We start from the raw sequence: 27,781 nt of genomic DNA, 5'->3' as shown, positions 1-27,781 counted from the left end.
GTCCTGAACCAATGAAAAGTGTTAATTTCAGGTCACATGACCAGGGCTTTCATCATTTGGAAACCAAAACTGTCCTGCACCAATAAAAAGTGTTATTTTTAGGTCATATGACCAGACGCGCTTACGCTACGCGCCCCCGGGCGTGCCCCGCGGCACGTCACGTAAGCGCGCCGGATGCTTACGTTGCGCGATCGTATGCGCAAGAGTGCTTCCGGGTGCGTTTATGCCGCGCGTAGCATGCGGACGCGGCTACGGGATACATCACCATGATGATTTCGTTTGCGGCAAAAGCGCAAACGGGACGCTCACCGGTACGCGCCCTGGGGTGCGCCGCAAGACTGCAACTTTCCGGTGCGCTCACCGGGACGCACACCGGGAGCGCTCCAGGGCAAAAAAAAAAAAAACATAAACAATATACATAAAAAAAATAGTATTACATAAATATACATTATAGGATTCATTATAAAAAATATTACATTTCATAGCTATAGAAATTTGCTATTAAAAACCTTTGAAATTCACTGAAAAAAACAAAGGTTTCACACCAGTTATAGTTAGGAATTAGCATTTAAAAAACCTATGAAATTCACTGAAAAAACCATAGGTTTCACACCAGTTATAGTTAGGAATTAGCATTTAATAAACCTTTGAAATTCACTGAAAAAACCATAGGTTTCACACCTGTTATAGTTAGGAATTAGCATTTAAAAAACCTATTAAATTCACTGAAAAAAACAACACACCAGTTATAGTTAGCTGGAAATTTTACTGAAATAAAACCATTGAAATTCCCACGTTATAGTTAGTTGGACTCACTATAACTTGCGCGCCTGCAATGCACTGCTGATGACATCACATATTACATCACTCATGACATGGTCAGTGACATCGCTCATGACATCACTGATGACACCATCCTTGTGACAGAGTGACAGACCTCCTTTCAGTGTAATGTAACCCTTGAAACACATATTCAAAAATAGAAACTAACATTTTCAAAAAAATGGAGATACCCATACCAGTTACAACAACCAATTCAGTAATTCCACCATCTATATACACATCCACTCATTCAACAACAGTTCTATATAGTCACTCATACATATACTCACTCATCATATGTAGTGATACACATATACATCCTGTTACACACCGACAGTCTTCCAAAAGTTACTCACACACATACTCACACATGCAAATAAACTATTAAACATCCATTTATTTGCATATACAGCTATACACACACTAGCACATTACTTCTAAGGAAACTTACACATACTCACTCTCTTAAACAATCACTTATAGAAACACATACTTATTTAAATAGGAACTCTTTCAATCTCTCACTCTCACATATACTTACTTATATACATCAATACTCACATATACTGCATTAAAACATATGTAGTTACTCATAAAGACAGTAGTGAGGCAGGCATTCAATTACTAACACACATATATACACACTCATCCACCCATACAGTCCTGCACATATGCTGTCTTCAAAACACATACAAACAGTGTCTGTCACCAACCCATGCAGCCACTTATACACAAAGTGAAACACTGATACATATATTTAAATATTTAAAAATTACTCGCTAATATATGTATTCACTAAGATACACTTAATACGCCAGTTAACCAATCAATATTTTATTAAAAAAACATCCATTTACACACTTATTTAAACATTTATTCTTCCATCGACCTTTACAAATACATATATAAACCATATTTATTTTTCAGAAAGACACACATTCACTGGATGGTGTCATCAGTGATGTCATGAGTGATGTCACTGACCATGTCATGAGTGATGTAATATGTGACGTCATCAGCAGTGCATTGCAGGCGCCCAAGTTATAGTTAGTCCAACTAACTATAACGTGGGAATTTCAATGGTTTTATGTCAGTTAAATTTCCAGCTAACTATAACTGGTTGAAACCTATGGTTTTTCTAGTGAATTTAATAGGTTTTTTAAATGCTAATTCCTAACTATAACTGGTGTGAAACCTATGGTTTTTTCAGTAAATTTCAAAGGTTTTTTAAATGCTAATTCCTAACTATACCTGGTGTGAAACCTATGTTTTTTTCAGTGAATATATAGATATATACATATATATATATATATATATATATATATATATATATATATATATATATATATATATATATATATATATATATATATATATATATATAGCCGCCATTTTGTGTAGTTTCAGAAGAGAGAGAAAAACGAAAGCGGAGAACCTGGTAAAGGAGGACCCCTGAAGGACAAAAAAATATATATATATATATTTTTTTTTTAAATCGCGAGGTACGCGACTGTGCTCGCACCCTATAGCCGCTATTTTGTGTAGTTTCAGAAGAGAGTGAAAAACAAAAGCGGAGAACGTGGTAAAGGAGGCAGGGTAGAGTCTCCCTGACCCCCAAGGCCTTCTCAGGGGGTCCCTGAAGGACCCAAAAATGGTTCTTTTTACAATAAAAAATCATGGGTGCGTGCACGGTGCACGCTCGTAAGAATAAGAAACAAAAAAATTCATTCAAATAACAAGTTTGTGTGTTTAGATGTTGGGTGGCTCTAAAAAGAGCTGTTGTGTTCATTGAGTGTTTTTTGTACCTACAAGTAAGTACCGATGCAGAGTCTAAAGTTTAAAAGGAAGACTTTGTTACCCTCATCTATAAAATGTACACCATCTCTCCTATAGATGCCTTGCATGTTAACACACAAGTTGTTGTGGTATATAGAACCCATACCATAGTCTCTGAGGAAAGCAGAAACAGACTTATTCACATGTTTCCTTGCTTTCTCAATCTGCGGACAATATTGGTTGGACCTTTTCCATTTTTGCCTTTGGCATATATTAGAATATACCAAGACAGTTTGTGGAAAAAGTGACATCAAGTGCCCAAAGGTGTCCTTTAAAAGCATTTCCAGACCTACCCCAGTCAAAGTGCCTAGGTCATTGCCACCACAGTGCACAATTATGAGGTCAGGGTGTGGGAGATGCAAAAAGGACTTTACTAATGGCATCAATTGGTGACATCTCAATCCTCTCTGGCCAATCCACATAATATCCACATTTGGTAAATTAAGGTTGAGAAAGCATCTGTTTGCTGCATACCTTTCACTCCAGAAAATATAACTATGTCCTACAATCCATACTCTAAGCATCTTGAAGGTAGATCTGGTTGTACTCAGATGGGCTCTGGAGATGAAATGGCAGTTTGAAAAATAGGAGTTTAGAAAAAAATGCGGTTGAGATTCAGTGCACTTGAAAAACAAGAAATGATTGGTGGTTTCTGATTATTTAACATTGAAAACTAGGGTGCATACTACTGGTTTTTAAAAGGAATAATACTATTAGTTTATAAAAAGTCATTGAAAAGAACATTGCACAGAATAAGCTGGAATATTGAGAAGTCAAACACACTTGCTGCTTTCGTTTGGAACATTGAAAGGTGAACTTTTCACCTTTTGACTACAGTTAGGTGGTCTATGGAGAGTTACCATGGTAACAGGCAGAGAGAGCAGTGGCGGAAGGTTGAACAATATGTGAGTTTGAAAGTGTTGAAATGTACAACCAATTAAAATGTTAGTTTGGTTTTGAATTAGTGTGGGAAGAAATTTGATTGGTTATGTACAGGGATATGTGTTTTTAATGAGAGGGAATCAGGGCCATTTGTGGTTGCAGTGTCTGAGGTACATTTCAGAGATTCTAAATCTTCAAAAGCATATTTAAAGGTGAGTTATTAATTTATGAGGGGATATATGTTGTGCATTTTTAAGTTAATAATAAAAATGAGTTGCAATGCGGAAGTTAGTCACTCTCCTGCTCTTTCACTCTTCCTCACTGTCTTCCTTTCTCCACAACACTGTTCTTTTTCCTTTTTCAGTTTCTCTCACTCTCCTTTTCTTACCCTCATATCCCTTTCCTTCACTCCTGTTTTCTAACTGCTTCTCTCCATCTGATTTACTTTCTTTTGTTTATTTCTTCTCTCTCATTTTCTCTCTCTTTCTGTTTCCGTCACCCTTGCTCTCTTTAGACATCACTACTAGCAAGGTCCCCTCCTCCCCCCATTTTCACTGTAGTAATCATTTGACTGAATTGCAAGGATTTCTGTTATGTGTCTAAGGTCACAGTGTGAGTCTCATGGTTGGATGTAATGTTGGGAAAAAAGTAATGCTGCAAATTGGAAATGCATTTTGAAAATGGCTCAGGTTTCTGCACTGCAATGTAGTCTCTTAGTCGTTTTAGTGTGGTTTTAGTGTGGTAAATGTGTTTTGGTGAAATGTATGGTTTTGTATTAAATCTTTTTATTGAACAAAAGACTCTCATGCAATGCAGCAAGCATACAGCAAACAGTGTATATGCGACAAATGCTAGATATGAAACAGGATCAGCAGGGTAAGGCGTATCAAAAAGCATACATGGCAAAATGAGCCCCTGTGCTATACCGAAAAGCGACTGAATAAGATGCTGAAGTGCAAATGCCAGAAGAGAGAGCAAAGCCCCCCAACCCCGCGGTATCCCAACCCCCTCTCAACATACCCACCCACCACCCTCGTTCCAGGTCCAGTTCCTTACCCCACACACGCATCCAGTCACTCAACCTTAGTTCCAGCATCGAGCTGAGATAGCCGCAGCAGCCGTAAGTAACGGGGACAGGTCACCTCCATGAATTCTGTGGCCAACAGGGACAAAAAGGGTTGCCATAACTCCGCATATTTAGCCCCTTCTCCCGCTTTCCCCAGGGACAGCTTCTCCATTCCTAAGACTGACCAAAGCCTGCCTAGCCAGCCCTGCATGGTGGACACATGTGCCGTGCGCCATAAGGCCAGAATAGTCTGAACGGCGGAGCCCAGCGCTATTGCGATCAACCACCCTCTTCTAGCTCTCAGGGGAAAAGTAATGGCGTTGGGAATCCCCAAGAGGACATAGGCCAGGAATCTCGGAATCTCTGTGTCGAAGTGGGCATCAATTTCATCTAGAACCACCTTCCAGTATCCCTGAATGTGTGTGCAATCTCACAAAAGGTGTGTTAATGTGCCTGTCTCTGTGCAGCCCCTCCAGCAGGTTGCGTCCCGGGAAGAATCCATCTTGTGCAACCGTTCGGGCGTGTAATACCAGTCTGACACCAGCTTGGGAAAAGTTTTCGTCAGGCCCATGTGGTAAGCAGAGTGTCGGGCCCGATAGAAAATGTCCTCCCATTCCTTATTACTCAGGTCCCTTCCCAGCTCCCTCTCCCAGCATGCCCTCCCCGCATTATAAACAGATGCGTTCCGATTCTGGTAGGCCATATTCTTGATGTATGCGCTCAAAGGGTGTCACTCCTCCTTCGGAGTACATGTAAAATAAAACCTGACAGCCCCCCGGGCACCAACGAGCATGCGCCCGCACATCCCTGCCAGGGAAAATCTGGATTTTCCGACAGCGGCGTCAATGCCGACGGAAACGTCGTCGGACCATGTCGGGCATTAGTCTGATCTTACACCTCCAGAGGCACACTGGTGATGAAAGAGGTGTATAGATTAGGTGGTCTGTGTTTTCTACGGAGGAAGGGGACCTCCTGCAGGGGGCGAACGGCCACCGCCTGATCCTGAAAGAGCCAATGCCGCTCCGACTCCCACCTACTCCACTCCACCAGGGTGCGGAGTTGCGTCGCCTGGTAGTATAGTGTCAGATCAGGCAGTCCCAGACCTCCTTTCTCTGGAGGGAGCATCGCCAACCGCAGTTTCATCCTCGGACCCCTTCCGTTCCAGATAAACTGCGCAAGTTCCAATTGAGTTTTGCGAATCCAGCCCTCAGGAGGTCGGAGCGGGATAGCCCGAAAGATATACAAAACTTGTGGCAAGATGGTATTCTTTACCGCCGCCACCCGTCCTAGCCATGAGAGAGGCAGATGACGCCATCGTCCCAGCTCCACGCAGATAGTACGGCGGAGGGTGGCATTGTTAATACGCACTGTGTCCTGCAAAGTTGTCGCCAGTTGAATCCCCAGGTAAGGGACCGCCTCCGAGGACCAGTGGAAGGGAAAGCGCTCCTCCAGAAAGGCACAAGGCTGGCGCTCCAGAGAGAGATCCAGAGCCAGTGATTTCGCCATGTTCACCTTAAAGCCCGAGGCCCTTGCAAATGCGTCTAGAATCTCGACACTGGCCGGCAGAGATTCCCTCGGGGTGGCCAAAGACAGGAGTACGTCATCAGCATATAAACTGATTGTGTGGATGTAGGCTCCAAATTTCATCCCCTTAACTCTGGGATCCGTCCTCAGGGCTTGCGCCAGCGGTTCCATGTATAGTGCAAAAAGTAGGGGGGAAAGTGGGCACCCCTGCCGGGTCCCACGTTCAATAGGGAACCGAGCTGATGAGCAACCATTGACGCATACAGTCACTGTGGGGAAGGTATAACAATTCAGCACCCAAGTTGGGAATTTGGCACCCAGTCCCGCCCTTATCAACACCTGTTCCAGATATGGCCAATGGACCCGATCGAACGCCTTTTCAGCGTCATTCGCCAGCATCATGAACTCGCCGGGCAATCTTGTGGCCCGTTTGATCAGGTGGAGCGCACTCTTAGTGTTGTCGGCCGTCTGCTGTTCGGGGATAAATCCCGTCTGATCCGGGTCAACCAACCCCTGCATCAGGGGCGCAAGCCGAGAAGCGAGGATGCTAGTATAGAGTTTGAGATCAACGTTGAGGAGGGAGATGGGTCTATAGGCTCAGCATTGCGTCCGGTCCTTCCCAGGCTTGGCAATGACCAAGATGGTGTCCTCCATCAGATCCCTCGGAATAGCACCTGATTCTGAAAATGAGTTAAAAAGAGTGGTGAGCAGCGGAGCTAGTTGGAGGCAGAAGGTTTTGTAAAAGATGGCGGTGTAGCCATCCGGGCCCGGAGCCTTAGCTAATTTAATTCGAGAGATCGCTGATATCACCTCTTCCGGTCGTATCGCCCTCTCCAGTGCCTCCGACTGCTCATGTGAAATGGTGGGTAGTGCGCCATCCTGTAAACACGCTTCACTGTCTGCGGGGTCAAGACTGGCTCCAGCATACAACGCGGAGTAGAAGTTGCTAAAGGTATTCGCTATGTCCCTATCCCTTGTAACTCTATTGCCTGCCTGTGTGGTTAGCTCTTGTACCGCGTGGCGCTGAAATCGTTCCCTGAGTGCCCTTCCCAGCAACCGCCCGCAGCGGTCCCCGCCTGTGTAATACATATGACGGACCCCCAATGCCGCGTATTTGGCGCGATCTTGGTCAAGAGCCGCTAGCTGTTGACTTGCCAGATGGAGCTGCCTCCAGATTCTCGGTGCCACTGTTCGCTGGTGGAACCTCTCTAGCTCGCGCGTAGTCCTAGACAGCTCCTCCCTTTTTTGCACCCGCTCCGCATTTTCAGCCGCCGATATAGCTATGAACTCACCTCTAAGCACCGCCTTAAGCGCCGCCCAGTGTGTGGCCTGTGAGATGTCAGAAGGCTGATTATGTGTCATGTACTCCGTTATGGCCCCTTTGATTTTGGCTACAACCTCTTTTCGATGAAGTAACGTGTCACGCAGTCTCCAGCAATGCAGAGCGTGGGCAAGGGGTGGGAAAGAGAACACTGCCGTGAGCGGCGCGTGATCTGACAGCGCCATCGCTCCAATGTCAGTCTGGGATGCCAGCGCTGTAAGTGAGGTGGATGTCAATAGGTAGTCTAAATGGCTATAGGTCTTGTGAGCATTGGAGTAGTATGTGTAATCCCTGGTACCCGGGTGAAAGTTCCGCCAAAGATCAGTCAACCCCAACTCTCTTAATATGCAGTGTCCCCCCTCCGACAGAGTGCCTGTTTGTGAATAGCACTGCCCTGATCTGTCCTGGAGTTTGTCAAAGTCCAAATTAAAATCCCCCCTATCACAATATGTCTATCTGGGGACGTGGCTGTTTCATTAAGAATCTTGTCCCTCGTTAGGTGCATATACTGAACTAGCCATGAGAGTGACGTCACCCATAGGAAAGCTGTCGGATAGCAGCCGCCCCTTTATCTCAGCTCTTTTCTGCAGAACCTTGCCTCTAAAGCGGTGGAACACCAATATAGCAACCCCTGCGGTCTTCGTGGATGCCGAAGAGAATAACTGCGTTGGGAAATGGTGCGATTTCATCCTATGACAATCTTTGGGCAATAGGTGGGTCTCCTGTAGAAGGCAGATATCAGCCTTCGAGTTCTCCAGGAGAGACAAGACCGCCCAGCGCTTTACCGGGTTATTCAAGCCTCAGACATTTAAAGTGAGGAGGCACATATCAGTCGCCGACATAAGGAACCTTAAATCCTTCAAGCTGCATCCCCTGAAACCCCTGCACACCAGCGTCCCCACACTCATCCATTCTTACCGGAACCTGGAACCCCCCCCATCCTACCTTGAACCCCGCACTAGTGCCAAGCTCCCCCCAATCTACAACACCCCACCCCCCCGGAGCCCACCCTAACCCCAACCACAATCCCCCCAACAGTCAAAAGAGTCCTGGGCCAATCATGTCCTTATTCAGGCCCCCGGAATGCAGCAGTGGTGGGAAATGTGGCACAGGCAACCCCAGCTGCCCCCCGCCCAGCCCCATTCAAGCCCACATGATATCAGTGCCAAGAGAAGAAACCCCCCCCCTCCACTGCACATGAGGAAGAGGCTTAGTCTTGTGTTGCTGTATCCTTGGACACCTCCTTGATAGCCGCCGCCTTCTCCTGCGCCACTGTCGCCGGGTCTGGCCTACGGGCCGTCCTGGGCGCTCGCCGATGCCGCACTTTCTTCCAGCCCTCCCCCGTGGAGCGGGGGAGCCTCTCCTTCGAGAGGTCGCCTGCGTCGTCTCTGGCTGTCGAGGCCTCCTCCCTCTCTATACCCAACAGGGCGCACGCGTCCGTCAGAGATCGGAGCTGATGTAGTGCGCCGTTCCACTTGAAAACCAGGTGAAAGGGGTGACCCCAAGAGTAAGGGACCCCCTTCTCATGGAGGAACGTGGTGACAACCTTGAAGGCCCTCCTCTTCTGTAAGGTAATAGCGGAAAGGTCCTGATAGAGTGCGACCTGCTGACCTTGATAGCGTAGAGGCGACTTTCGGCCCGCTTCCTGCATTATCCTCTCCTTCAATGGAAAATCCGGCAGAAATGCCAAAATGTCCGGCGGAGGAGCGGGCGCTCTGCGTGCCAAGCCCACTCTGTGCGCCCTGTTAATGCGTATCACAAAGTCTTCCCCTTCCCCCAAGATGTCCCGAAAAAGGCCTTGCAGGAACAGGGTGACATCACCCCCCTCCGCCTTGGATGGTACACCTCAGACGTGTATATTGTTCCTCCGGGAACGTTTTTCTAAATCTTCTGCATGGGCCTGTAAGTCCAATTGTTGTTCCTGCAGGCGCAGCACCTCCTGCTGTAGTTGCTCTACTTCCTCACTCCACGTTTGATCAGCATCTTCGACAGCGGCCACCCTGTCCCCCAGCCCGTCGACGTCGCGGAGGAGCTCCCGATACACTCCCGCCACATCCTGCTTTAGGGTCTGGAAATCCTCCCGTAGGGAATTGAACAGGGACTCCAGGAACACTTTGGTGATCGGGCCCCATCTTTTTCTCGCCCCGCAGAGTCTTTGGCCGCCGCCGGTCCTGAAGGGCTTTTCGTCCCCTTGGCCGCTCCCTTCGTTAACATGTCCGTGATTGTGCGTCCTCCTTTGCGTGACCCTCCGGACATGGCGGGTCCCGCCACGTATGTGCTGTTAGGAGCACCCCGCCGTGGAACCAGGGTGTACTCCCTCTGTCTCCACCACCAACTCTTGGGCCCACCAGCTTCACCAGGGCCACCCGTCCAGCGGCTCCCCCAGCTGGGAGGCCAGCCAACCTAGCCGGCGGTATCCACAAAGGTCCAGGTCCCAAGAAGGGTCCCCACAGTCCAGTCTCGGTCTGCTCACCGCCGGTCCCCTGGGGAGCACGCCACTGCAACACCCCATGCTGCTTCCCGCCAACTGACCAAGGCTTCAAAGAGGGGCCCCCTCCTGACGGGGCTCCAGGGCCGATTCTCACGCAACGGGCAGGCCATACTTCCTCGATGGGCCCACACTCTCACTCCAGAGGCGCTCCGGGGCCCTCCTAAGCTGCTATTCAACCTCGTGGCCACCACAAAGTCCCCACGCTGTGCGACGGCAGGCACCACGACAGCAGGGGCCCCCCTCCAGGTATCGCCCTCAGGTCTCAGAGTCCCGGTCTCGCCTAAAGCCAAACCTCCACACGCTCCCGGCACCTCTAATCACTCCTCCAGATGTAGGCCTCCAAGCCTGGGCCTCAATTTTCGCCACCCCTGCCGGGCCTCAGGTCATCTGCGCCATCACTCACGGCCCATACAGTGTGCCTCGCCGTCCTCCGCTGTTCGCTGCTCTGTGGGGTCCGACGGTACCCTCCTCTGCTGTCCCCAGAATGTAGGCTGTTCTTCCCGCTCTCCGCCCCTCCGGGAGTAGGCCTCCGAGCCCGGACCTCGATATTCGCGCTCCCAGTTCACCGCCCCAGGGTGCCTCTCACCTCGGTCTCTACTGCTGCGGGGCCTCTGATTGCCGGACCGGACCGCCGCCCACGGCTCACGACCAGCGGCCCAGTTTGCCACCTCCTGCCCCGGCTCACCTCAGCCCGGGGGCGCACTGCTCTCCGCTCCGGAGTGCCGCTGCGACCCCAGCCGGCTAAGGAAGCACCGCAGTCTCTGCATCAGGGGCCCCAAAGGGAGATGCTAGGGGGGGGTTTAGCGCTATGAATCGGGCATTAACCTGGGCCGGGACCGGGAGCCTCGCAGGCACACGTCCGCTGCGGTCGCCATCCTGGCCACGCCCCTAAAATGTATGGTTTTAAAGTTTTTGTCCAAGATCACACTGTGTGTGTGTGTAAATTATAGAATTATATTTGCACCTTTTTGTATAACCTCCTCTGTCTCTCCTCACAGTGTACCTCTCTCTGCTTCCACTCTTTCCTTATATTTTCTTGTCTTTTTTAGCTAAGTTAGCAATGACCCATGTAATATAGATAGAGTGCTGTATGCACTATGGGCAGATTTACAAACATATTGGGCCTCTTTCTTCCTGTATAGTGTCTCATGTTTGGATGTAATGCTGGCAAAAAACTAATGGTGCATATTGGAAATGTATTTTGGAAATGAGTTAGGTTTCTGCATTGTAATGTAGTGGTCATTTACATGGGCTGTGTTCTGTGTCTTAAACGATTTACCATGACATATATGTGTTTTGGTGAAATGTATGGTTTTAACATTTTTGACTAGGATCACACTGACCATCTGTGTAATTTTAAGAAATATATTTGCACATTTTTCTATAATGTCATGAGTGTCTCCTTACAGTTTGCATCTCTCTGCTTATAGCGTACTCTTTATTTTGATATTCTGTCTCATGTTTTGATTAAATGCTGGTATAGAAATAGTGCTGTAAATTGGAAAAGATGGTGCAGAGAGAGGGTGAAATGGTTCAAACAAAGACACAGATAGTGCAAGCAGACACAGACATGGTACACACAGAGGATAGATGGTAAAAATGCCTTTTTCATTTTTCTTAATATACTTTTTTTTCTCTCACTCTCCTTTCCTTACCCTCATATCCCTTTCCTTCACTCCTGTTTTCTAACTGCTTCTCTCCATCTGATTTACTTCCTTTTGTTTATTTCTCCCCTCTCATTTCCTCTCTCTTTCTGTTTCCTTCACCCTTGCTCTCTTTATACATCACTACTAGCAAGGTCCCTTCCTCCCCCTCTTTTGCTGTAGTAATCATTTGACTGAATTGCAAGGATTTCTGTTATGTGTCTAAGGTCACAGTGTGAGTCTCATGTTTGGATGGAATGCTGGGAAAAAAGTAATGCTGCAAATTAGAAATGTATTTTGAAAATGGCTCATGTTTCTGCACTGCAACGTAGTCTCTTAATTGTTTTAGTGTGGTAAATGTGTTTTGGTAAAATGTATGGTTGTAAAGTTTTTGTCCAAGATCACACTGTGTTTGTGTGTGTAAATTATAGAAATATATTTGCACCTTTTTGTATAATCTCCTCACAATCAGAGGATAGATGGTGCAGTCACAGAAAATATGGTGCAGAGAGAGGGTGACATGGTTCAAGCAGAGACACAGATAGTGCAAGCAGACACAGACATGGTGTGAGACTACAGGCAGAGAAGGGAAAGATTTAACATGGTAGCGCTGTGTAATACATACCAGCAGGGATATCATAATAGGACTCTGTAGATGCATATGAGAGGGTGCAGGTAGTGGGAGAGGGTTGGTGCAGACAGAAAATGAGATAATGCAGGCAGAGAGTAAACTGTTAAAATTAGAGGATAGATGGTGTACAGATGGTGTAGTCATGGAAAAGATGTTTTAGAGAGAGGGTGAGATGGTTCAAGCAGAGATCGAGATAGTGCAAGGAGGCACAGATATGGTACACACAGAGGATAGATGGTGTAGGGCTGCAGGCAGAGGGACAGATAGTGCAAGCAGATACAGATATGGTACACACAGAGGATAGCTGGTGCAGGGCTGCAGGCAGAGACACAGATAATGCAAGGAAACTCAGATTTGGTACACACAGAGGATAGATGGTGGAGGGCTGCAGACAGAGGGACAGATAGTGCGAGTAGACACAGACATGGTACAATCAGAGGATAGATGGTGTAGGGCTGCAGGCAGAGGGACAGATATTGCAAGCAGATACAGATATGGTACTCACAGAGGATAGATGGTGCAGGACTGCAGGCAGAGGGACAGATGGTGCAAGCAGACTCAAACATGGTACAATTAGAGGATAGATGGTGCAGGGCTACAGGCAGAGAAAATATGTTTCAGAGAGACGGTGAGATGGTTCAAGCAGAGACACGGAGAGTGCAAGCAGACACAGACATGGTACACACAGAGGATAGATGGTGCAGGGCTGCTGGCAGAGGGACAGATAATGCAAGCAGACACAGACATGTTACACACAGAGGATAGATGGTGTAGGGCTGCAGGCAGATGGACAGATAGTGCAAGCAGATACAGATATGGTACACCCAGAGGATAGATGGTGCAGTGCTGCAGGCAGAGGGACAGATGGCGCAAGCAGATACAGATATGGTACACACAGAGGATAGATGGCGGAGGGCTGCAGGCAGAGGGACAGATGGTGCAAGTAGACATAGTACTCTTCCCTCACCATAACTGACCTTGTATAAATCTGTCTTTCCACTGTCTGTCTCTCACTTCTCTTTCCTATCTTCTTCAATCACTTTTCTTCTGTTGCTGTATAGCTCAATCTGTTGTCACTCCCCCCTTACTCTCTTTCTATTACATCATCCGTCACTGACCTTCACTCACTCCACTTCTCTCACTCTTTCACTCCCATTTGCTCACTCCCCTTCCTTTATTTTCTCCCTCATTCTCCTATCCTTCATCTGTCTCTAAGTCTCTTCCTCTGTCTCAGTCAGTATAACTGATTTACTCCTTCACACTTCTTCACTCTCCTTCTGTTTGTGTCTCTCACTGTCTCCCTATCTCTCCACCACTCTTTCTTTTTTTTCCTCTCTCTTTCCATAAATCCTTCTCTCTCACTCACTACTGTTCCCTCTCTCTTAACATGCTTCGTTTTCCCTCCCTGTCACTGCCCTTCACTAACTCTCACTCATCTTCTCCTACTTCATATTGTCATCTCTGTGCATCACTCCTATTCTCTTTCAGCTGTTTCTATTCTCTCACTCCCCCTTACTCTCTTTCCCTCACTCCTTCCGTCAATACTCTTCCCTTACTTCACTTTCCTCACTCACTTTCGCTAACTCCCATTCGTTTAATCCCCCACTTCCCTTCACTCCATTTTTCTCTCCCTCTTTTCTTCTGTGTCACTCAGTCTAACCGCCTCACTCCCTCTCACTCACTTGCTCTCCTTCTCTTTCTCCCTCATTTTCCTTCCCTCACCCTTATACCCTTTCCGTAACTATCATTGCTGTTTACTCACCATCACTCCCCTTCCCCCACTACATTTCCTCCTGTCTCTATCTCACCCCTCCAGTCTTTTCCACTCTCTTTCCCTCACTCTCCCTCACTCTTCTTCACTCATTTAAATCATCAGCCCCCTTTCCTTACTACGCTTTCCTAAGTCCCTTCATTCCCTCACTCAATTTCTCTCTCCCTCACTCCCCACTTCTCACTTTCACTTACCTCACTTTTGTCACCCTCATACCCCTTCACTCCCCTTCACTCCACTTCTCTTACCTTCACTCGCCTTACCCTACTCTATTTCCCCCTCTCCGTTCTTTACTGCCCTTGCCTGTCTCCGCCCCTGCTCCACTTCTCTCACTCCGCCTCCCTCACTCTCCTTTCCTTATTGTCCTTCCCTTACTTTTTCACTCCCCTTAACTCACTCCCTTACCCTTACTCCCCTTCACTTATTCCTTCCGTAATTTTTTTTTCATCCATTTTTCTTTCCCTGTTTCTCTCTGTGTCACTCAGTCTCACTGGCTCACTCCTTCTCAGTTCTTTGCTCTCCCTCTCCCTGTCTCTCACTCTATCCTTCTCTCTCCTTTACCCTCAAAGTCCTATCCTCTCTCTTTCTATCACTCCTATTCTATTCCTCAGTCACTTTCCCTGTCTCTTAATTTTGTTCCTTCTCCCTCCCTCATCTTTCCACTTACTACTTTCCTAAGTATCACTGTTGTTTACTCACCATGATTCACTTTCTCTCTCTACATTTCATCCTATCTGTGTTTTTCACTACTCTACTTTCTCACTCCTTTTTCCTTACTTCCCCTCACTCTGCTTCTGTCACTCCCGTTCTCTCACTTTCCTTCTTTTACTCCTCTTTCATCACACCATCACTCCATCTTACTTACTCCCTTTCGTTTACTCCCTCACTCACTTTTTTTCATTCATTTTTCTCTCCCTATCTCCCTCTGTCTCACTCACTCTTGGTCTTCTTACTAAGTGGCTGCTCTTCAAAAAACTGCACATCTGAGTCAGTTGATTACGCTTTTATACTCTTCCACTCTTCCACTCTCCTTCACTCTATTTGTCTCTCCCTCTCTACCTCTATCTTACTCAGTCTAACCGCCTTACTCCCTCTCAGTCACTCACTTTCCCTCTCTTATTTTCTCACTCTCTCTCTCTCTTTCTCTCCTTCACTCTTCCTGTCTCTCTCTTTCTTTTTCCTTCACTCCTACTTTATCCCCTACTTCTCTCTCTTAATCTCCTTCCTTCTCTCTTTTTCCCCTTTCCTCACCCTCATACACCTTCCCTAAGTGTCACTGTCTTTCACTCACCGTCACTACCCTTTTCCACTCCCCATCCTCTTGTCTGTATTTTTCACCCTTTCTCTTTCCCATTCCCTTTTTCTCACACCCCCTCGCTCTCCTTCTGTAACTCCATTATTTACTCCCCTTCTCTCACTCCCCTTTTCTAAGTTCCTCCATCCCCTCACTCCACTTCTCTCTCCCTCACTCCCTATCTCTCACTTTCCATTACCCCCCTTCCCTCACTCTCATACCCCTCTTCTCTCCATCACTCTACTTCTCTTACTTTTACTGCCTTCACTCTTGTCTACTTCTCCCTTACCATCCCTTACTTACCTTCTCTGTCTATTCCATGCTCCCCTCTTCTCACTCCTCATCTCTCACTTTTGTTTTTCTTACTGCCCTTCCCTTAGTCTTTCTTTCCACTTACCTCACTCCCCTACCCTTAGTCTCCTTGTGTTAGTAACTCTTTCACTCCCCAATTCTCACTCACCATACTACCCTTCCCTCACTCATTCCATTAGTCATTTCCTCCTTTTCACCCAGTCATTTCAGTCATTCATTTATACTCTACACTTTCATTCAAAAAAAGTGTGACACAGTATATATAAGATATAGCTCTTCTTTGAGAAGTGAGGTTAGTTCTGAAAAGAACAGTTTTTTTGTCTTTTTTGTTTTGCATTTTTTTTGTTTAGTTTTTAAACAATTTTTTATATATTTTTTTGAAACAAAAACAGTAAACAGGTAACAAAAAATGGTATAACTGCAACAAAAATGAAAATAAAAAACTTTATCTGCATTTATGTTTTGCAATCCTAATGTCAATTAAGTTGACACTTTGTTCTCCATAACAAATGATTTCATTGCAGTCGAAATGTGCACTTTTTTAAAATTGGGATGTATGTCCAATTGTCGAGAAGTAGGAGATTGAACTCCTGAAGATGTGCTCGGCACAGCAGGTGGAAGCTCGATAGCTTTAGCTCTGGTTGCAGCACGAGCATAGTTAATGGGATGCACCTTCTTGATGTGCGTGATCAATGTATAGATGCTAAAGCTGTATTTATTTTTCGGGTCTCCTCTCGACAAAACAGACCCACAGAGCACACAGGTGACTTTTGGTGAACTCAACTTTTTTAACCCCTCTGGAATTGTGAAGAATTACCAAATAAACAATATTTTCTTTTTGTCTTTTGGTGGCTCCACAACTAAGGTTTGCACATCACTGTCCGAAGAAGAGTCTTCTGCCATGTTGAGAGTTGAAATCAACAGGATGTCTGAAGAGGTCCTTCTCCTAACAAAGTGAAAGAGATAGTGAGGGAAGTGGGTGGAGTGTTTGAAGATTCTAGTACAGTAACTGCTATGAACCAATCAAAAGTGGAATTTTCAAGTCACATGACTTTACGTGTGCGCAACGTGCGCGCACGCATGCGCGCACGATGCACGCACGCCTCTTCAAAATGGCGTTTTGCCCGATTTCGCAAAAAGTTTCAAAATACAAAAAGAAGGCAGGGCAGACACTCCCTGACCCCCTAGGATTTCTCAGGGGGTCCCTGAAAGACTCCGATGGGCAAAAAAAACAATTTTTTAATAAAAAAATCGTGAGGTGCGCGCACGGTGCAAGCACCCCAAGGCAAAAGTGAGATAAAAACAATAGTGAAGAACGTGGTAAAGGAGGAAATGAAGAGACTCCCTGACCCCCTAGGCCTTCTCAGAGGGTCCCTGAAGGAGCCCTAAAGGCCAAAAAAATGTTGTTTTTTAAAAAAGAAACATGAGGTGCACGCAGGGTGCAAGCACCCAAAGGAAAAAGTGAGTTAAAAACAATAATTGAGAACGTGGTAAAAGAGGCAGTGAAGACACTCCCTGACCCCCTAGGCCTTCTCAGGGGGTCCCTGAAGGACCTCTGAAGGACCCCCCAAATTTTTTGTTTTAAAACAAGAAATTGCGGGTGCGCGCACGGTGCGCGCACAGTGAAAAAATCACACAAAAAAGGTAAATAAACAACTATTGTCTACGTTTATCTTGAAAGCAAAAACTTTGCATTCAAAGTTGTGAGGAAGAGAAATTCCTCCGCCTCTGTGATTAATGCGATCATGCCCAAGAATTGTATAGCCAGGTGGAGTGGCTATGGCTAAGTCAGGTCCTGCTGAAGCATTTGACCATGATTATGTTACAAATGCTAGGTCAATATTGTATCGGTCAATGAGGTCTTTAAATTTGTCACAGTTTTTAATTAATGACCTTGTGTTAACGAGGATACACCTGAAGGGGCGGGCTTGTTGCTGCTTATTAGAGTTTCATTTTAATGAGGAGTTTTCATAATTTAGGAGATTGGGAGAAAATAGGCAGGAGAGACATACTATATTATTTACATACGTCCTGGGGTACAGGGTGATAAAGATTTGGGACTTACCACCAGGCTGGATCGATAGCAGGACCTCTTTAGACTATATCTTCCTTATGATAGGGTCTGTCTTAAAATAATGGAGAACGTGGTAAAGGAGGCAGTTAAGAGTCTTCCTGACCTCCTAGGCCTTCTCAGAGGGTCCCTGAAGGAGCCCTCAAGGCCCAAAAGTTATATATATATATATATATATATATATATATATATATATATATATATATATATATATATATATTTAAAACGCGACGTGCGCGCATGGTGCAAGCACCCCAAGGCAAAAGTGAATAAAAAACAATAGTGGAGAACATGGTAAAAGAGGCTGTGAAGACACTCCCTGACCCCGTACGCCTTCTCAGGGGGTCCCTGAAGGACCCCTGACGGCCCCCAAAAAAATTATTTAAAAAAAACAAATTGCGGGTGCACGCATGGTGCGCGCAGGCTGAAAAAAATCAGAAAAAAGGTAAATAAGAACTATGACTGCTATTTGTTGTTTGTTATTAAAACATACAAAGGCAGTTTGTGAAAAATAAATATATATGAAATAATAATAATTGATACTATAATGACCATGTTAAAAAAAATTGAAATTCACTGAAAAAAACATTTGTTTCAGACCACATATAGTTAGAAATTAGTGTTTAAAAAACCTTGTAAATTCCCTAGAAAAAAACATAGATTTCACACACATTATAGTTAGGAATTAGCATTTAAAAAACCTTGCAAATTCACTGAAAAAAACCATAGGTTTCACAAAAGTTATACTTAAAAATTAGCATTTAAAAAACCTTTGAAATCCACTGAAAATACCATAGGTTTCAGGCCTTATATAGTTAGGAATTAGCATTTAAAAAAACCTTTGAAATTCACTGAAAAAACCATAGGTTTCAGGCTTTATATAGTTAGGAATTAGCATTTAAAAATGTCACTGACCATGTCATGAATGATGTAATATGTGACATCATCAGCAGTGGATTGAGGGTGCGCGAAATATAGTTAGAACAACTAACTATATAGAAGCAATTTCAATGGTTTCGTATGAGTGTAATGTCCAGCTAACTATAACACCCCTAAAACTTATAGTTTTTTGATTGAATTTCAAAGGTTTTTTAAATGCTAATTCCTAACTATATAAGGCACGACTCCACCTGTCAAACAACCAGTTCAATTGAATCGCAGGAACAAACCGAAGAAACAAAACAACTAGTAATAAACATTTCAGATTACCAGCTGATTCAGATGGAACTAAATAGTTTACAAAAAGGTTCATCTTTTGTTCCAACTTACCACACCGACAAACTAGAACTGGACGTTAGCTTATTCAAGTTGATGCGAAACCTTTGCTAAAGAAATTATTTTGAGAATTAGTTATCACTACCTTCTAAAGAACCCGATGATCAACTAAAGGAATTAAAACCTCTGTGCACTTTTCAACCACCAGTTAGTCACAAGACTCTTGACAACTTTGAAAAAATGATGCAGAACGACATCAATAAATGAAACTTCAAACGACGAAGTAAAATGCAAAACATTTCCAAAAAAGCATGGAATACTTTACAGAATTTAGGTAGGAATCCTGATATCATATGCCAACGTGCAGACAAAGGGGAAGCCCTGGTTGTCATGAACTCAACATTTTACAGAACTCAAGTACAACACCACGTACACAATGAAGAGACCTATATGAAATTAGGTCAAGACCCTACCCAGGAATACCAAGAACAATTGAAACAGATTCTACAGAAAGCCCAAGACGAAGGTATCATCACCAACAGAACCAAAAAATATCTTACACAGGACAATCCCAAAACACCGATCATTTACATGCTTCCTAAAATGCATAAACACCTTACCAATCCACCGTTTCGACCCATTGTATCGACAAAAGGCAGCATACACGAACCTATTGGGAAATTTTTAGACACTCATTTACAACCATTCATAATTAAGATGAATACATACATTAAAGACTCGACAGACTTTATCAACAAAATCTCCTCTATTCAACTACAAGAGGACCAACAGATCTGGATGTGTACCATTGACGTCAAGTCCCTCTACACTTCAATTCCGCACAACCTAGGTTTAGAAGCTATAGAGGAGATTCTCATGTCATCAGACCTTGAGCAAAACTTTCAAATATTCCTCATGGAATTACTCACTTTCACCTTATAACAAAGCTATTTCAGATGGGAGGATACCCAAGTCTTCTTCAGATTCATCGATGACATCTTTGTACTCTGGCAAGGGACATTACAAGACCTGCTAACATCAGTTAATCAACTCAATGAGATAAACGATCATATTCAATTTACCCACACCTTTGACAATAAAACCATTGCATATCTAGATGTTCAACTCACACGGAAAGGAGACAAGATTGAAACCACCTTATACAAAAAAAACAACAGATCGGAATAATCTCCTCCACTACAGGAGCTTTCACCAAACATCACTTAAGAACAATCTTCCTACATCACAACTATACAGAGTGAAAAGAATAGTATCTGAGGAACAAGAACTGAAAGTACAATTAAAAAACATGATCACAAGGTTTGAGGAAAGAGAATACCCCAAACCAATTTTGGATAAAGCATTAGAAAAATGCACAATTAAGACCAGAGAAGACCTTCTACAACCCACAACGAAACATGAATCATTAAAAACAGTGATTGTATCCAAATTCTCAACCATGAGTTACCAATACAAAAAGATCATCAAAAATCACTGGCCACTGCTCACCAATGAACCAGATTTTCAAAACATCATAGCTCACCAAACCACATTCGGGTACACCCGTAGTAAAAACATACAAGACATCTTGAAACATACTGGAGACATTGAGGAAGCCAATTACAAAGGGACAATACCTTGTTATAATTGCAGTTGCTGCAATAATATAATAAAGGGCAACACCATGACTCACCCCATGAAAGGGACTACCATCAAATTAAAAACCACAGCAACCTGTGATTCTCAACATGTGATATACTATCTTAAATGTCCATGTGGACTTATATATGTGGGTAAAACAATCAGAAAAATTAAGGTGCGAATATCTGAGCATAAGAGCAATATCAGAACCAACAACCTGAGGTCAAGTGTCGCTACACATTTCAATGAAAGACATCACAACATCAGCCAACTGAAGTTTGCAATATTGGAAACAATTGCAAAAATCCCAGGCAGAGACATTAATCGAACACTACTGCAACGAGAAAACCATTGGATATACTTTTTGAATACAATGAAACCGAATGGGCTCAATGACAGTGTGGAATTCTCTTGCTACTTATACTGTGATAACGAGACTCTGTAATTCTAAGGCTTGAATTTATTGTATATGCAGCATTTATTGATTATACCTCATTGTTTCCCTTGGATTGATATTCACCATCAATCACATTCATTTATTCATTGTATTAGGTTTCTTATATCTAGTATTTTAAATATCTAGTAAATCACCCTTTTTTCATCTTTTATTCACCCTTTTTAACAATATTTCCAGTTTCACCACTCCAAGATGGCGCGTAAATCGAATCACCACATCAGTCTTATTTCTATCTCCAAACACAATCATAACGCATGAATTTCACCACTCCAAGATGGCGCTTAAATCGAATCACCATATTAGTCTTATTTCTATCTCAAACACACTCGTAACATATGAATTGCCGGCTCGTCTTCCGAACCCGGCATTAACACGGAAGAAACCAGCAACAACATTTGCATGATTTATAGTTAGGAGATCCTTACGAGCACTTTTTCACATGATTCATCACGAGGTACCATGGCGCACAATTTCGAGTTGTTTAATTAACTCTCACGAAATCGGGTGAATGAGCATTTTGCTTTTACTTTTATTATAAACTTTGGAACGCACTAATAATAATTTTTAGATCGTTTTTCAGAATTACAACACTTCGGTGATTCACTAAATAATCTGAACTTTCAAATTTCTTTATCAAGCCACATTTCACCTTTACTAATATCTCTCAAGGTACCATTTATAATAATACCAGACTGTATGTTTAATTTTTGATCGATGATACAAATATGTTTACCTACGTGTTTAGTAGGATTCTATCCTCATACTGAGTCCATTTAATCTTTTATGTTTAGATTCCCCTGACGAAGTGCACTTTGTGCACGAAATGCATTGGGAACGCTTTGCAAAAACTTGTGGAATTGTAAAAACAAGAGCATGTGAATTTCGTTCAATAAGAAGTTAACCTTGAAGTTAATGACAACAATTATCTTCAAATACATACCCTTTTGAAACCTCTACATTCATTGGAAAAATATTTTAATAAATTTTGAAGGCTTCACAGCGGATTATTAGCTGTGCCCAGAGGGCCATCCTCTACACAGAGGATGCTTCAAATCTTCACATGCTCAACACTCTAAGAGGTAGAGAGTGATACCACTGGAGCACGCTACACCAGCGCAAATAGAACACTTAAAGCCTGTGCGCCGACGAAAGAATTTCTGTTTATAATGCTAAATGGAAACAGGTTAAATATATACCTATATTTCAACCTCCCCTGCTAATAGGTTATTTTATAACTAAAGAAGTTCTCAGGCTTGCATAGGGGACCCCGTACCTCAGAGATTAGCAGGAGTGAATCACATCGAGTTCAGCACAAGCTCTCAGCATACGAATGTTCTCCAAGTGTGTTCAATCATGCCTACACAGTGTATTATTAAAGGCGCCAGTATCTGAGCTGTCCACAGCAGCATATATGTTATGTATAGAACGTGTGCTGATCAGTTTGAAAAACAGTAACAGTGTTGATATAATCGTGAAGGCCTCAGCACTCACTGTTCAGACTAAGCTTACAAAGCAAGTCTAGCAATGTAGAAAAACAAGTTATTCTCATGTGAAGCAAAACTCTCAGTCTAACTCGAAACAATATCTAACGTGTGTGCCGTGTGGAAAAGAAAGCAAGAGGTGAAATGGCGTTTAAACTTCTAATAAGCTCATGTTAACTTAACACTGTATAAATGCAAGGCTCAGCCCCACTACACCCTCCCTTGATCGGAGCACGGATAAGAAATGTGGGCAAAGCAGAAACGCAGAGTTCAACTTCCAGAGATAGAATCAAGTTCAAATTTGCCATAATGGAAAAACGGGAGCAAGCTCCGAATTTTGAAAAAATTCCAAATTAGTAATTACTTTTGGGCACAGTAAAGCCAATAGGCCTAAAAAAAAAAAAGAAATAGTAAAAAAAATCTGATGTCCAACATGTGACTCCAGTCGTGAATAAGAGAGAGCAGGAAATGCACCTCACTCCAATAGCGTTTATACACAGTACGTTGCAACAGTCTCCAACAGGAAGTCATTGTTCTCATTTGAAAACATTTCAGCCATCCAATTTAGCAACGGAAATGAACATACATGTTCCTCAAGAACCGTAGACTCTCATACCATCAGAGGACAACTTGTATTTACTTCAATAACTTCAATATAACTGCGTGCCAAGAATTCATGCACCGCTGCAAAAACATTCCAACGGACCAAGACTCCATGCACCGCTGCAAAGACCATAATCCCGCTGCCAGAACAAAGCAATTCATGAGCAACTAAGGGGCTCATCAGTTGATCATAATATGCATTGGGAGACACCGTACTGCAGAGGCACAAATCCAGAGCCCATTCAAAATCGCAGCTCAGGCAATGAAAGACAGGCTGGACGCATGTGAAAAAGGAAAATCAAAACAATAATCCATAAGCTGACTCAATGTAGCCTGAGGCACCGCTACATAGAAATTAAGCATTCAGTTGTGGAGCAGCAAGAGCCATGGCAAATTGTCTTGTGGCATAGGATGTGCATCCATCCTGAAATAAACAAAGTAGTAGAAGCACTCCGGCAACCAGAGCAAGCATCCAGAGAAATCCACCAAAGAGGCTGGAGAAAATCTAATGAAAAAATGCTGGGAACACACCGAATATAGTTTGGAAAGAAGTCACAAGGCCACTACTAACAACTTTAAAAAAGTGAGCCAGCCCCGTGGTTGAGGAGGCATTAAAGATAGTGTGAATTAACTCCCCAAAATGCAGGGTCAGATCTGTATTTAATAAAGCACGCACTTCTGTGCACGTGTTTGCCACGTGAAGGACAAATGTTTCACTGGCAGATGTAAGGGCGACTTCTTTCTGGGACAAAAGAGCTCTTATTCAACTCATCTTGTTGAACTCTGCTTTCAAGATCGGAATCAATGGCTAGATGGAAACATCCAGCTTCCCATGTGGAGAAGGACACATTACGTTTTTTACAACAAACTACACTTTGGGAGACAGTAACGATGTAAGGAATTCCAGCCAGCATCCCACAACAATCTTCATTATTTAAAAGTAAATAACTACCGTTTGCTAGTAATGTGAATGTGGGTGAGACAGCATGCGTCAGTGTACCTTTTAAGACACAGGCCAAATTAGATTAAACGAGCCATGCAATTGGATATTCTTACACACTAACAAGTGATCAGATATTGTTGTGCAATCTTCACCATTCAAATAAACCTCTTTTACCTCCCTCAGGCACCTATAGGTAAATGGTAGTGACCAAGCTTCGTGGAGATAAGCGGTACCCAGAGGTTCATACCTGCCAATAGCATAGTACTTCATGCAATCTTCGAACTTGAAAAGAGGGAAAGGTAATGTTATTAGCCCATGTACAAGCCACAAAGCAGAATTTGTATCGGCCACAGAAAAAGGCAAAGGTTCTAACTTTTCAATATGTAACATAGAAAACGTTGCATCTTTCATAGACATAAATTTCTGTTTGTCAGTCAAATTAAAAGGGGCAAACAATGAGGACATGTTCATGTAGTCCAAGGCACTTTCCATGCTTTCAGCGTTTGTAAAGTCCATGCAAACTGCATAATGAAATGCAGTTGATTTTGACCATGGTACAAAACAGAAACATCTTCTTGCACAATATCAACAACAGAGGAAACAATATTATCTAATATGTAAATGCAGGAAGAAAGCGTGTTAATGCTGTTATCTATAACTACCAGCACTTTTTCTAAATTTGCTTGATCTATAGCTCTTAAGCAGGAAGCAGCCTCAATCTGGGACAGTTTACAAAATTTGTTGTAAATAGCATATATCCACCTTTTGGATTTGCCAGAAGCAGGGCCTTTGACAAAGTAATTCAGATCAACATCGTCAGTCAATTTAGACAAATGAAGCTTAACTGACAGTAAAGTGGAGTATTTGAGCCAATTCTGACACAGCTTGCCTACAGAATAGGTAGTCACAGAATGGTCACTCTCAAAATGGGGATCCACCCTAACCCATGTGTAGCCAGGGGCCAAACCCAGAAAACGATGTTGGCAAGAATCAGCACTTCGGTGCCACAACAACCATCCCTCAGGATCTAAACTGGATATGTTAAAAGTAGAATTCCGCAACAGGGTCTGCAATTCACTGATAGAAATACTGGTATTATTATCCCAACCGGGATACTCTTCCAATTCTGGAAAAGAAGGAGCATTTCATTTATTAGTAGTAGCCAATCCAAAGCAGATGGTTTGTGAAATATTCAAATTCAAAAACAACATATGGCTTGGGATGAGACATGCACGGTGCAAAGCCTCAGTGCCTTGCACTTGCCAACTTTTAGAACCCCAAACAGATTTAAGATCAATAGTATCTTTCCACAGTTCACAGCCCCCAATAGCCAATTGGTCAAGAAATGGACTTGGAATATAATAATTTTGTGTGAGTCAGTCTAACTTTGGAAGAGGACTTTTCGGTCACCTTAAAATAAAATGCATTAGGATTTGACTGATTGAAATCAGTAAAATAAGTGAATCTCTTTAAAAGAGAATTTGAACTGCCTTCCACAGGAGCGGGGTAATGTTCCCATTGCGTATAATTAACCATATTCCTGCTTGTGTTTGCCTTATGCGGGAAGTGATTACCATAGTGTTGATAACAGAATAAATCACCATAATTTGCTGAATCTAAATATAAATCCTCAGCATCAAAATCAGCATAATATTTCTAATCTGAAAACAAAGCCTCTATGGCTTGAACATCCCAATCATCAGAGCGTATATTTTGTTTAACCACATCCCCCATGGAAACTCTTAGTACGTTCGGGACATTTACAACCTCTGTGGGACCATGAATCTGAAATTTAACAATATCCCATCTAAGATGGGCCAAGCAGTAATATTCACAAAACTCAGGTCCCTCTTCAATCTGTGCGATGAGGAATGAGGTGCCAATGTTCCATTTATATGTTGCATAAGTCCTCTCTTCAACGTAGTGTCTATTTACAAGATGGAAAAAATACACCACAAACCCAATTGACATAAACAAAAAAATGAAAAAAGCACTAACCAAATGTAAGTCCAAGGAGGATTCAAAATTTTTTTTTTAAACCATGCTGAAAAAACAGAAAGTTTTGAAGGGGACTTCGATGTGGTAGAGTTAGTGTCAAATGAAAATCTAGACACAGTGGCCAAACAGGTTTGTAAATCGGACATCGCCAAGTCTGTGGGGTAAGTATACTCAGTCTCATCAAGATGAGCTTCAGGTGTGGTATTCAGTAAAGGACTTGAAACAGCAGGCATCTTGATGGCAACGTCAGGCCTGTTGGTAGGAGCTGGAGCCAAAACAGAATTTCACAGTATCGATGGACAGGAGACCGCTGGTGTGATACTAAGAAGAATCGGCCACTCTGTGTAATATGACATTGTCAATGGAGATGTACCTTTTTTCCTTTTGACATGGAAGTGGAGGCAAAATGACTGTTCTTGTGCCCTGCACGCCAAGTACAGGAACTGGAGCTCGATGTGAGGGACCAAATTCTTTCTTGTTCTCGATCTTCTCTCGGACCAGTTCTCCAACTCTGGGTAGCCAGCCAACTACGGGAATCTGCAACGCAGCATCAGATGTGGAGGGCAAATGTTCCTTTGCAAGACTGTCTCTTGTCTCTTGTAGAGTCTGTTAAACATTACAATGTTCATCTACGTCAAAGGGGGCAGCAGCCGCCGCTGGGTCTAGACCTTCAAGGTCCGGGACAAGCATTTTGATACCAAAGAGCATCTCGTATGGGGTCTGCCCACCCAGAGACCCTCTAGGGAGATTATTGAGTGCACACTGTATGCCATTGAGATGGGCAAGACAGTTCCTCCCGGTACCTATAACCCTAGCTGTCAAGGACTGCTTTAAGTCACGGTTCATCCTCTCCACAACACTATTACCCTCAGGTCTGTAAGGAGATGAAAATTTGACTTGGACCACCAATGAACTCATGGCATCCTTGTCCGCCTTAGAGGCGAACGCTGGACCCTGGTCCGAATGGAAGGTTCCACACGCAAAAATTCTTTCAAAGACATGCAAATCCCTTATGACAGTTCGTGAATCAGCACTTCGGTGGGGCCACACCCATACAAAGCGCGTGCAAGAATCAACTGCAACTAAGATGTACTTATACGCAGTATCAGAAGAGAAAGGACCGCAGTGATCCAAATAAACACTACCAACTGGTTTATTTGAAATGTACAACTGTGTCTCGGGCGGACGCGTAGCAGTCGAGGGCTTGATCTGCTGACAAATGTCACATTAAAGGACATAATCACGCATCTGTTTATACAGTGCTCGTCACCAAAAGCAAAGTTGTAGCAGAGATTCAGAAGCCGAAACGCCGGCATGCGCAGACGCAACACCCTAGAGGGCTGCTGACAAAAAAAAAATAATAATTCGAAAAAATCGAGGGGTACCCCGCGATTTAAAATATAAATAAATTTTGTTTTGCATTTGGTGGTCCTTCTGGGACCCCCTGAGAAAGGCTGGGGGGTCAGGGGGTCTCTACCCAGCCCCTTTTCACGTTTTCCACTCTTGTTTTGTGCTCTCTTGTGCCTCACTTCTCCTGAAAAACAAGATAGCTGCTCAGTTGGTCCCAGAAGGATGATAACATATATAAACATTATTCGCTAATAGAATTAGCATTTACAAAACCTTTGAAATTTATTGAAAAAAAATATAGGTTTCATGCCTGATATAGTTAGGAATTAGCATTTAAAAAACCTTGCAAATTCACTGAAAAAAACATAGGTTTCAGGCCTTACATAGTTAGGAATTAGCATTAAAAAAACCTTGCAGTTGAACTTGACA

This window comes from Lissotriton vulgaris, chromosome 6 (assembly GCF_964263255.1).
Source record: "Lissotriton vulgaris chromosome 6, aLisVul1.2, whole genome shotgun sequence".
NCBI lineage: Eukaryota > Metazoa > Chordata > Amphibia > Caudata > Salamandridae > Lissotriton > Lissotriton vulgaris.
Note: the sequence above shows the minus strand (reverse complement) of the source record.